This window comes from Gymnoscopelus braueri, assembly GCF_963280865.1.
Source record: "Gymnoscopelus braueri genome assembly, chromosome: 12".
Taxonomy (NCBI): Eukaryota; Metazoa; Chordata; class Actinopteri; order Myctophiformes; family Myctophidae; genus Gymnoscopelus; species Gymnoscopelus braueri.
The window spans coordinates 2,174,502-2,187,756 of record NC_137614.1 but is presented as its reverse complement, the minus strand read 5'-3'; the positions used below and the strand labels follow the sequence as shown (position 1 = coordinate 2,187,756).

Here is a 13,255-nt window from a genome sequence, read left to right as displayed (position 1 = left end):
AAGTATTTAAGTAATCTGCGTGGTCATACAAAGGATAAATAAATACAAGGAGGCACACCGGGGCAGGACAAATTCCTTATATGTGCAATAGCACAGTGACCCAAAAAAGAAAAAAAGGGATGGAGTGCATCTCCCCAAAGACAAACCAGACCAGATCAAATGCATCAGTTTGACTTTAAGCAGGGATGAACTGGGAGGTCTTTCTGAGGACTTCCTGAGCTCCCTGGAGGCAGATGGAGACAAGCTGAAGGTGATCTTCGTTGTTGCTGGCGTACAACGACTATTTCACCACCATGAAGAAATGCTTTGTTCCTGGAACACGCAAGAAACTTGGGAAAGCATTTGACTCGCTCTGTACATGAAGGAGTCGTTGAAGTCATGTTCTAGGACCTACGTCGACTGTGTCCTGAAGACAGATATGGCAAAGTCTGCCAAGAAGGTCTCCATATTTCTGGAGGAGCTGGCCCATAAGCTGAAGCCACTGGGAGACAAGGAGAGAGCAAACCTCCTCAAACTAAAGGAGGATGAGTGTCAGAAGAGAGGTCTGCCATTCAATGGGGAGCTGCGTGAATGGGACCTGCCATACTACTAATACTACTGCCCAGGTGATGAAGAACCAGTATGGAGTGGATCACAACCAGTTGAAGGAGTATTTTCCCTTGGAGGTTGTGACCCAGGGTCTGCTGGACATCTGCCAAGACCTGCTGGGTCTGTCGTTCAGCCTGGTGCACAGCGCCCCCGTGTGGCATCCCAACGTCACTCTGAACTGCGTCATCCGGCTATCTGCTGTCTGTAAACCCTCCCTCCGGAAATCTCATTTCCATTTGATTTCAGGAGTAATGGAAATGAGATTTCCGGAGGGAGGGTTTACCAGGCTAGGCTGTCGCTGCCATAGTGACCAAGTTCAGCAAACCCACAGCCGACGCCCCCTCCCTCCTTCCATGAGTTTAGTCACGCCATGCACTACCTCTGTGCTCAGGTTGACTACGCTGCGTTCAGTGCATTCAACGCGGAGACAGACTTTAAAGAGGCTCCATCCATGATGCTGGAGAACTGGGTTTGGGAGAAGGAACCACTACAGAGAATGTCTAAACACTACAAGACAGGAGCTCCGATTCCTGACGACCTGCTGGACAAACTCATCAAGTCTCGTCTCGCCAACACCGGTATGGTCAACCTGAGGAAGGTAGTTCTGGCTAAATTGGACCAGGCTCTTCACACCCAGACTGGTTTGGACCCGGCTACTGAATGCATGAGGCTCAGCAGGGACATTCTGGGAGTCCTTGCTTTTCAAGGGCCCATCATATCAGCTATCTGTGACCACGTGGAAGGCGGCTTTGGTGCCATGTTGTATCGCTACCTGTGGAGTGAGGTGTTGTCCATGGACATGTTCTACAGCCGTTTCAAAGAGGAAGGAATCATGAACCCTAAGGTGGGTTTGGACTACAGGAACTGCATCTTGAAGCCTGGTGGTTCTAAGGATGCCGAGGAACTTCTTGGGTCGTGAACCCAATCAGGAAGCGTTCCTCCTGAGCACATGTGATCTGAGTCCAATGACATCATCCACAAGTCTGTATGGCAATCAGCTCAAAAGTTACAAAGAAAAAAGGAAAAACTTGACCTTGTAGATCATCTATTTTCACTTCCTGTTTGGCGGTGAAACAAGGAAGTTTGACGCTTCACCATGGTCACGCCGTTTTATGAAAACTCACACTTTTGATAACTTTTCATCGTTGAGGTCTTGTGTACGCTGAGTGAGTTTGAGGTCATTCTGACCATCCTCCTAAGAGGAGTTTGTTAAAGCACAGCCTGTGATAATGGAAAAAAATGCTCTAAAACGCCACAATAAATTCAAAATGGCTGACTTCCTGTTTGGTTTAGGTCATGGATCCAAGAGACTTTTTTGTAAGTCGGGACATGGTACAGGTGTGTACCAATTTTCGTACAAGTAGGGGAAACCGTATTGGTGGGCTTCAACGTTGACATTTTGTAGGGGGCGCTATCGAGCCATTAGGCCGCGCCCCTTTTCAAGACCATTAAAATACGTATTTTTTTGCCACTTAATTGTGGTGTTTGTGCAAAGTTCTCTCTCTCTCTCTCTCTCTCTCTCTCTCTCTCTCTCTCTCTCTCTTTCAAGTCCTTCATAAAGACTTTTGAAAAAAACGTCAATCATTTAGTTGAGTTGTAACAGGATCTAATTATAACCATCAGTTAGTTGAGTTGTAATAGAATTCCTATCTGCTCAATTAAATCAGCCTCATGGTTTGTTCAAAGGCTTGTGACAGCTGGTGGCTTCAGGCCGTGTGAAAGTGTCACTACAGTTCTTCTCCACTGCTTAGTCACTCTGAATGAAAGAAACTGTGGTCCATTTAATCATGGTCATCACCTAAATGAGCACAACAATATGCCTGCTAAACCAGTGTCACATCCCTGCTGCTTGTACTGGGTTCTTGTTTGTTTGTTGGTTGGTCTCTGCCTGGTGTCTTATAAGCAAGCGCTCAGCATCCGCCTTTGAAATTGAGTCTATATAGGAAGTGACAGTTCATATGAATGGCATGTAGTTTAGCTATTTTACCCCTCAGAAGAAATAACTCTCAATGCAAGTGGGTGGGTTTTTGCCGAACTTTAGGCTTGATTTTATTACCTTAATAAACATTGTCATAAATACTGTATGCTTCCAGTCGCTAGTTTAAAGTCTTCTTTCAATTACCATGATATGCGTTTTGGTAAATTATGGTTCCATTTATTTAAAAATTGATGATAAAGTAGTAGGATATGCTGTAGGAGGAGCGGGGTGATTTGATTGACAAGCTACACAACCAATAGCATTCATTCCCCGCCCCCGCTCTTGATTGACAAGCTACCCAACCAATAGCATTCATTTCCGGTTGCCCAGGATATGACGCGATATAGAAAGATGGCGGATCGTTGAAAAATAGGCTTCATTTACGGCCTGTAGAAACCAATGGTGTCAATCTGTTTTTTTTACGGTCTATGCTTATAAGCCTGAATTACCCACTTGAATCCCAACAACAGCAAAAAGTTATAGCAGATCTACAAGAACACAATGTGTGGTACTGCAAGGCGTTGTGAGCTTTTTGATCTGCTATTTTCAGCTACTGTAAGAGATTTGGTCAGAATGTATTGAGAGGATAGATGGCCCCTTGAGATGCAGCAACTCATTTTTTTTTTAGCTCCTCTACAAACACATTAAACATTGTTACATACAGACAGTACACACACACGCACGCATGCACGCACGCACGCACGCACGCACGCACGCACGCACGCACGCACGCACGCACGCACGCACGCACACACACACACACACACACACACACATACATACACACACACACACACACACACACACACACACACACACACACACACACACAGCTTGCTATTGGAACCAAACCTGTCACAGCTACTTACTAAAGGGTCTTTGTGATGGGGACCATGTTTGATCCCTCTGCGTCTATTTATAGATAATGGGTTTATGTGTAGCGTGCAGTGGTGGAGAAAGTACTCACATGTTTTAGTAAGTAAAAGTATCAATACTGCAATGTAGGAATACTCTGTTGCAAGTGAAAGTCCGGAATTCAAAATTGACTTGAGTAAAAGTAAAAAAGTATAGGTATCAAAATATACCTAAAGCACAAAAGTAAAATACTCATTGTGCATAATGTCCCATTTCACAAGTTCAAAATGTAAAAAAAACCAGACTGTATGGTATTGTCTATGCTGCTGGTCCGTTTGTCCAAGACAAATTTCTCCCACGGGAGACAAAATAAAATAACCTTGAACCTTGAACCTATCTACATGCGACGCATTGTGAGCTTATAGATCTGCTATTTTCAAAAAGCCAAAATGTAAATAGGGCTGAAGTGGTTAATGTATGTTTTGTAATAATAATCAAGATCTACAAAGTAACTACTAACTAAAGTTTTCAAATAATTGTAGTGGAGTAAATGTAAGTAAAAGTAAAATTCCAGTAAAGTAAAAGTACCTTTTTACAGTACCTGAGTAAATGTACTTTACACACTGTTCATGAAAAGCTCATGCCATGGTTGTATCTGCAGACATCTGCAAAATATTCTAAATAATTGCTCTTACAATCAAAAGCATGTTTGAGTGGCAGCATTTCACTAGAACACAACAAGCGGATATGACATTGATTTGCGTCTATGAATTATGGATGATTTCTCCCGATTCACTCTGGAAGGTTTAGCATGGAACAGCTTCCCTCTGTGTTCAATCACGGGTGGCAGAAATCCATGTAGGCAGAGGGGCTTGAACCCTATATACTTAGTTCAGCGGATCTCAAAGTGGGGTTCCGCAAGGTCCCCAGCTTGATTGGTAACTCTGTGAGAGTTCACATATAGAATCAGTGGTGGAAAGTAACTAAGTAGATTTACTTAAGTACAATTCTGAGGTACTTTTGCTTTACTTGAGTATTTCCAATTTCCGAAACTTTTACTTCTACTCCACTACTTCTCGGATCCAAATATAGTACTTTTACTCCACTACAATTATTTGAAAACTATGGTTACTAGTTACTTTGTAGATTTGGATTATTATTACAAAACAAACATTAACCTTTTCAACCCTATATACATTTCGGCCGATCTAATGAGTCGCACCGCGACACATTGTGAACTTGCTATTTTTAAAAGATTTGTATACATTTGAAAACTTGTGAAACAGGACTTTCTGCTTTTGGTACTATAAGTACATTTTGATACTTTTGTACTTTTAGTCAAGTCAATTTTGAATTCCGGACTTTTACTTGTATACATTGTCTACATTGCATTGTATTGATACTTTTACTTAAGTAAAACATGTGAGTACTGTTTTTCCATCACTAGTGGTGCATGGCCCTGGATGATGCCATGAGCTATAATGACATAAAGCCCAGAATAGACATGCCAGGGTGGAAGACGATTGCTCACTCCAGAACAGGGAAGTGAGGCTACAGGGTTCAACGTGGTTAACCCATTAAAAACTGGGAAAGCATCTGTGTCATTTTTTTTGGCTATTAAAAAAATAGCAGATCTACAAGCTCAAAGCGCGGCACCGAGTGCCGCGCTTCGAGCTTGTAGATCTGCTATTTTAGAAAAATTGTGTAAATGTGTGCAAATCTTATATATATTTTTTTAAGCGAACATTTTAACTCAAATATTTGCTTCTGGGGATTCTAAATCCTAACAAAATACAAAAAAACGTATGTTATAATATGTCAAGGACCCCCAAAATGACATGTACTTTGTATCTCCAAAGATTTGCTCACATTTTCATGTGAGCAGATTTACAAGCTCGTGGCGCGGCATTCGGTGCCACGCTATGAGCTTGTACATCTGCTATGTTTTAATAGCCAAATAAATCTAAAATGACACAGATGCGTTCCCGGTCTTAATGGCTTAATGCCACCGCCTCATTTCATCTCATTTTGAAACGTGGACGACAGCGCTGAGGGTCCGGGGGTCCGAGGCACACACACAATGAAAAGCTCTTAACAAGCTGGGGTTGCCATGGAAACGTACAAATGGTCAGAGGAGATGCTGACCGACCCTGTCTGCTGGATATGACTCACTGCCATTCAAATGAATTCTACTACCGTCTTTTATTCTACACAGAAACCTCCTATCTCCATATTCAAACTGTTTCTGTGCTATTTTCATAAATCAACGGCCTACTTCATCATACTACAGCGTCACAAAAGCATCAAAAGTAGCAGATCTACAAGCTCGAAACTACAAGTTTTGAACTTGTAGATCTGCTACTTTTGAATTTGAATCTTAAAAAAGTAACTGTTTTGGACATATGAGGTTTCCACCTGAGAGAGACGATAAATTTCCCCCCCCCCCCCGTAATTTAATGCACTATTTACTTACTAAAGTGAAAGTAGCAAAGAAATGCTGATTAGTATTTTTCCGTGATAAGTGAAAGTGGTCGTGGTTAAGTGTCAGTGGGTTTTATAAATATTTAACCAATGTAAAGTATTTAAAGGATCCCTGGCTAATAATCCTTATATGCTATAATTAAAAACACCTTAAATATCGTATTTATTTTAGAAATAGTTCATCTTTCACTCAATAGGGACAACTCCCGTCGCAAGTTGATGATGTCATTTGTCCATGTGTGGTCCAGCCCTATGGAATGCATGTGCTGATAAAAAGTATTTAAAATATTGCTTTGATCCTCATATTAACCTTAGGACGTATTAAATATTAAATATTAAGCACATGCATTCCATACATTCCATAGGGCTGGACCACACCAACTTGACATCATCAACTTGTGACGGGAGCTGTCCCTATTGAGTGAAAGACAAACTATCTAATTTGAGTTACATAGGGCAATTATAATGTACTAAGGCATATAAGACTCATTAGCCAGGGATCCTTCTAACAAGAGCTTATGACAAAAACATAACTACATTGGATCCATTGGAATACAGCTTTTTTTTCTCCATTTCCTAAAAAGTAGCACTTTTTGACATACAAAGTTTCGACCTGACAGTGATGATATGCTGCCTTTCTGTGCATACATTTTTCAATTAAATTTCAATTAACGCATTGCCTGCCAAGGATGTTTTAAAACATTTTTGGGGGAAAATTTCCCAAGAGGGCGCTCTAACACAACATAGGAATGATCTGAACGTGACGTCATCCCAGAAAAATTACACTTCCGTCCACTCCTATGTTATCAGTTGTAGGGAAACACAAGTAGCTTGGATTTTTTTTGTTCGTTGTGAAAACAAGCCTTATTCAACGGCCGGTTTGTTGACATCTGTGTACACAGCGCGGCGGCCGTGGGTCTCCGTGGATCGTCATTGTAAGGTAAAAAATCACACCCAGTGTGAGTAAGCGGTGCCTACTCTGTTTGATGAGTGTGTACTGTCATTCAGTTGGTACAAATCTATTTGATGTGTGAGCGCTGGCATTCAGACTGGTATTGTGGCGGTACTAAAAGAGTATTTGTACTTTTTTTAATCGACTTTTAAGTATTTATACTCATTTTAAGCATGTTTAAGTATTTTTACTCATTTGAAGTACTACTGATTATTTTTACTCAATGTAAGTACTCTTAAGTATTGTTACTCAATATATTTACTTGAAAGTATTTTTAATCACTTTATTAACTTTAAAGTATTTTTTACTAATTTTTACAACTTTTAAGTATTTTTACTCTTTTTATCAACTTTTAAGTATTTTTACTGTTTTTATCAACTTTTAAGTATTTTTACTATTTTTTTCAACTTTTAAGTATTTTTACTCATTTGGAGTACTTTTAAGTATTTTTACTCAAGGTATTTACTTTTAAATATTTGTACTCACTTTATTTACTTTTAATAATTTTTACTCACATTGTAGATCGGTCGTTTTAGTGTGTGTGTGGTTGAATCCCCTTACTTTACAGAGGACTTTTTCCCCACACTAGAAGAGGATATCAGCCATTTCCAGGCACACGGTCACATTGTAATTTGTGGAGACCTAAATGCCAGAACAGGACAAGGGCCTGACACCCTCAACACACAGGGAAACAAACACTTACCAGGAGGGGGACACATCAGCTCCCCAACATGTCCCCCGAGATACAATCACGACAAAACAACAAACAAACATGGGTCACAACTGCTACAGCTCTGTCGCTCACTGGGTCTGTACATCGTTAACGGTAGACTCCGAGGGGACTCCTTCGGTAGATATACATACAGCTCATCCCTGGGAAACAGCACGGTAGATTACTTTATCACGGACATAAACCTGGCATCGCTCAGAGCTTTCACAGTCAGCCCGCAAACACCCTTGTCAGACCACAACAGAACCACAGCCTATCTAAACAGATCAACACACAGACACAAAGAACAAACGCCAAACAAACTACATACTATAAGAAAACGTTACAAATGGAATGAACACAGCGCAGAAGCTTTCCAAAATGCTATTAGGCAAAAACAAGTCTAATCACAACTGGATCAGTTCCTAGAAAAAACCTTTGAAAAAAACAGTGAAAGTGTAAACAGGGCAGTAGAAGGCCTCAATCATATATTTGAACTAACAGCCTCACTAGCAAACCTAAAAGTATCAAACAGGAAAGCCAGAAAAAATGTTGAGAATGACAAATGGTACGATAACGACTGCAATAATCTCAGGAAAAAATTAAGGAAACTATCAAACCAAAAACACAGAGACCCAGACAACCACAACACACGTCTCCAATATGGGGAAACACTGAAACAATACAAGAAAACAGTAAGAGAAAAAAGAGATCAACATGTTAGAAACCAACTGCAAGATATCGAGGATTCCATACAGACAAACAGCTTCTGGGAAAACTGGAACAGACTTAATAAGCTAAAACAGGACGAACTACCCATCCAAAATGGAGATATATGGGTGAACCATTTTTCTAGCCTCTTTGGCCCAATCGAGAAGAACAAAGAGCAAAAACAAATAAAAGATAAACTACAAAACCTAGAGTCAGCCATAAAAGACTACCAGAATCCACTAGATTCCCAAATCAACCTAAAAGAACTACAAGACAAAATAAAAACACTTAAAACCAAGAAGGCCTGCGGGGCAGACGGTATTCTAAATGAAATGATAAAATTCACCGACCTCAAATTCCAAATAGCCATACTAAAACTCCTAAATATCGTGCTCAGCTCTGGGATCTTCCCCAGCACATGGAATCAAGGGCTGATAACGCTACTCCACAAAAGTGGAGACAAATATGACCCAAATAACTACCGCGGGATCTGTGTAAACAGCAACCTCGGAAAGATCCTCTGCATGATCCTCAACCACAGAATTCTAAACTTCCTCACAGAAAGCAATGTCCTGAGCAAATCACAAATTGGCTTTCTACCAAAATATCGCACAACAGACCACATTTACACTCTAAACACCCTAATTGACAACCAATTAAACAAAAACAAAAGCAAATTATTCTCCTGCTTTGTCGACTTCAAAAAAGCATTCGATTCAATTTGGCATGAGGGTCTGATGTACAAACTGTTGGAGAGTGGCATTGGGGGGAAAACCTATGACATCATAAAATCAATGTACACTAACAACAAATGTGCAGTTAAAATAGGCGAAAAGCACACAGACTTTTTCCCCCAAAGCCGAGGAGTTAGACAGGGATGCAGCCTGAGTCCAACACTCTTCAACATATATATCAACGAATTAGCAAAAACGTTAGAACAGTCCACAGCTCCAGGCATCCCCTTGGCAAACACAGAAATCAAATGCTTACTTTTTGCAGATGACCTGCTGCTGCTGTCTCCAACCAAGGAAGGACTACAGCAGCAACTTGATCTCCTACACAAATTCTCCCAGACATGGGCCCTGACAGTGAACCTAACTAAGACTAAAATCATGATATTTCAAAAAAGATCCAGCCGCCAAAACCATCAATTTTTCCTAAATACAATCCCACTAGAACAAACAAAAAACTATACCTACCTTGGCCTAAACATCAGCAGCACAGGGAACTACAACCAAGCTGTAAAGGACCTGAGAGACAAGGCAAGAAGGGCATTCTATGCTATCAAAAGAAACATCAAAATAGACATCCCAATTAAAACCTGGCTTAAAATACTGGACTCTGTGATAGAACCAATTTCCCTCTATGGTTGTGAGATCTGGGGACCACTAGCAAACCATGACCTTGAAAAATGGGATAAACACCAAACCGAGACCCTACACACAGAATTCTGCAAATCCATTCTCCGTACCCAGCGAAAAACACCAAATAATGCATGCAGGGCAGAATTAGGACGATACCCACTAATTATCAAAATAAAAAAGAGAGCACTTAAGTTCTACAACCACCTAAAAGAAAGTGACCTAGATGCACTCCATAACAAGGCACTCACACACAGCGAAACCCTAGAGAGATGCCCCCTCAGCCAGCTGGCCCTGGAACTCCGAGCACAAACACAAACAGAGCCACGAGATAGAAAACCCATTGGACTAAACCAAATTATAAAACAGCAAAAGGAAAACTACCTGACACACTGGAAAGAAGCAACACAAAAGCAGAGTAAACTAGAATGCTATCTGGCCCTAAACAGAGAATACGCAGTGGCAGAATACCTGAGCACCGTGACTGACCCAAAACAAAGAAAAATCTTAACTAGGTACAGACTCAGTGAGCACAGTCTTGCGATCGAGAAAGGTCGTCACAGGCAGACCTGTATCCCGAGAGAAGACAGACTATGCACCCACTGCACACAAAATGAAGTGAAAACCGAGCTACACTTCCTAACCGTCTGTCCATTGTACCAAGACATCAGAGACACATACTTCCCACAGATTACAACCACACACGGAGATTTTGAAAACATGACCAATGACAAAAAACTCCCATACCTGCTGGGCGAAGTACAACAATGTGCAAACACAGCAGCAAGATTCGTGAGTTGCTGTGATAGGAAAAGGATATCAAACGGAACACAACCACCCTAAAGACTAATCATTGTGTATTTTCCGGCACTATACCTGCACCCAGTGATCTTGGTACATAGAAATTGACCTATCGAAGATTCTGACTTTCAAATGTACATATTTTTTGTTTTGATTGTATTGCTGTATTGTTGTATTATGCTTTCTGCTTTGGCAATGTAAACGTATGTTTTCTCATGCCAATAAAGCCCTTTGAATTGAATTGAATTGAATTGAATTGGTTGGGTGTGTGTGTGTGTGTGTGTGTGTGTGTGTGTGTGTGTGTGTGTGTGTGTGTGTGTGTGTGTGTGTGTGTGTGTGTGTGTGTGTGTGTGTGTGTGTGTGTGTGTGTGCGTGCGTGCACACGTGCGGGCCAGTCGTGTGTGTGTGTGTGTGTGTGTGTGTGTGTGTGTGTGTGTGTGTGTGTGTGTGTGTGTGTGTGTGTGTGTGTGTGTGTGTGTGTGTGTGTGTGTGCATGTCTTTAAGTGGCGCATGTGTTGCAAAGGTGCGCCTCGCAGGACTGCATGTTCTGTGTGTGTGTGTGTGTGTGTGTGTGTGTGTGTGTGTGTGTGTGTGTGTGTGTGTGTGTGTGTGCGTGTGTGTGTGTGTGTGTGTGTGTGTGTGTGTGTGTGTGCGTGCGAGCATGTGTGCAGTGTGTGTGTGTGTGTGTGTGTGTGTGTGTGTGTGTGTGTGTGTGTGTGTGTGTGTGTGTGTGTGTGTGTGCAAGTGTTACTTCTTAAGTATCATTCATAGTCGGACGTAAGGAGACGTAACAAGCGCCAGCGCTCCTTGCGTTGTCGTTTTTGTCTCCCCCTCCGTCACTTACGGCTCCAGGATTTCCGTCCGTGCAGTCGACATTCACCGTCAGGCCGACGTACGTTCGTTTGTACGTTGGCTGTAGTACCAGTGGAGACCGTTGGCAGTATAAGGAAAAAAAGTTTTCCTCGGGCCCTCTTTCTCCAAAAAAAAGACCCACGTTGGTTGGTGGAAGTACTTGAGTAAATGTACTTAAGCACTTAGACCCGTCGATCCCTATGGTCGATCCACGGTCTGTGACAATATATAGCATATATAGCACAGTGCAGTAGGGGTCGAAACTCACGTTTTGTAGACAACCATTGTTTTTGTCTAGTTTGTGGACTAGTTTGTGTCTTTTATTGCGTTGTTTTGGCTAGATGCTACAATGGTAGCTTCATGTTGTTAGCTGCAGCTGGCTGTGTTGCCAGGTTTTGTGAGAGAAATAAGCAACCAGGTCTATGAAAACAAGCCCAAAAGAATCGACTAAGATATAGCAGATTGTAGAAGAATATAGCAGAATAATTGGCCCAAATAAGCAACTACACTTTAGAAACAAGCCCAAATAAAACCGCAACCACCAATACAAAATTGCTTGTTTGTTTACAAGCAACTTTACAGAAAAATAAGCCCAAAGTCGCTTATAGTAAGCAGACATGGCAACATTATAGGTACCGGTACATACTCTCGCAATTGCCATCTGGTGGATGAATAGGTGTATTACGCCTGCACACTTTAAAATAAATAAAATAACCCCTAAATAACGTGAGCGACTATGCATGCGTCCGTAAAGAACGGACGGAATCCCTCACCCCCTGACGCACGTTTTAGACCCATCTAGGGACTATGAACGGGCCTTAAGCCGTGCTCAAACATACGGACGGACGGACGGACGGACGGACGGACGGACGGACGGACGGACGGACGGACGGACACGGTCAAATGTAGAGCGGCTGGCACCGCTAAAAACGCTGGCATGGGGATGAAAAACGATGTTTTAATGCTGGCAGTCAATGTGTTAAATCCCTCCACTGCAGGGAGGAAAAATCTAAAGAAGGGTCATATTTCCCTTTTTTGTGTTGGTTTTGCTGGGGGGGGTGGGGGGGGGGCTGAATTGTGAGTTATGACTAATGAGAGATACACAGTAACAATAATGATGTTTACCTCTACAACGATGCCTTGGTGAGGCATCGGCCGGAGCTGAAACATGCACAAATGAGGCCATTATAAAAAGAATAAACACACACAGCTCTCTACATCAAAACGTGTGTGGTATTCCAAGAAATGTCAACGACAGGAAACAGAAAGAGAAACGAGGAAGTTGTGTTTTAAATAACGAGGAGATTTTTGAGATGATGTTCCTCTGGGAACACAAGAAACAAACATAGAGAGCCCATTAAGGGCCCGTTTACCACAGAAATATATATTTTGTTTTGGAGTGAAGGAGCGCTTTGAAAATCATGTCCCCACTGTGAGTGATGGATAAACGCTCTGCAGAGGAAAGTGACATTGATGAGTGGGCTGCACTCCTCTACCAAAAGTTTAACTAGTTTCTGAACAGGCTTTCTTTCTTGCTTTATTTGAGCAACTGAGTGGCTTTAATGAACCTCACCCCATCTTGGAGGATGAGCAGAGATGGTTGGCCGACAGCGGCAGGGAGTTGACACCCTTAACCCATTCAATCCGGGAACGCATCTTGTGTCATTTTGGATTTCTTTGGCTATTCAAAAAATAGCAGATCTACAAGCTCATGAGCTTGTAGATCAAATCTTTGCAAATCTTTGCTTCTGGGGGGGGGTCCCTGGAACAAAATATTTTGAGATGGGGGTCTGTGGCCAAATACTAATCTTGTTGGGGGTCCTTGACATGAAAAAAGTTTGAGAACCACTGATATTATGGCAACATAATTTCCAATAATGGTATTTATTTTTTACTGTTAGGATTTAGAAGACATTTGTAAACTAATAAAAACTAAGCTATGAAGATTAAAACTATGACTAAATATA

The 13,255-nt window shown here is 41.6% G+C and overlaps 1 protein-coding gene and 1 pseudogene across 2 annotated transcripts in view; both read left to right on the top strand.

Annotated features, from left to right (window-relative positions):
- The window catches only part of LOC308097423 (acid-sensing ion channel 1-like), a gene marked incomplete at its 5' end in the record, with an annotated part of 152,127 nt that overhangs the window by 44,710 nt on the left and 94,162 nt on the right, over nt 1–13,255 (top strand). The gene's annotated exons all lie outside the window — the stretch shown is intronic.
- The window catches only part of LOC308097354 (thimet oligopeptidase-like), an 84,658-nt pseudogene that overhangs the window by 474 nt on the left and 70,929 nt on the right, over nt 1–13,255 (top strand). Inside the window, exon 2 of the transcript in view lies at nt 92–1,569. The product of the transcript in view is annotated as a thimet oligopeptidase-like (transcript). The remainder of the gene's footprint in view (nt 1–91; nt 1,570–13,255) is intronic.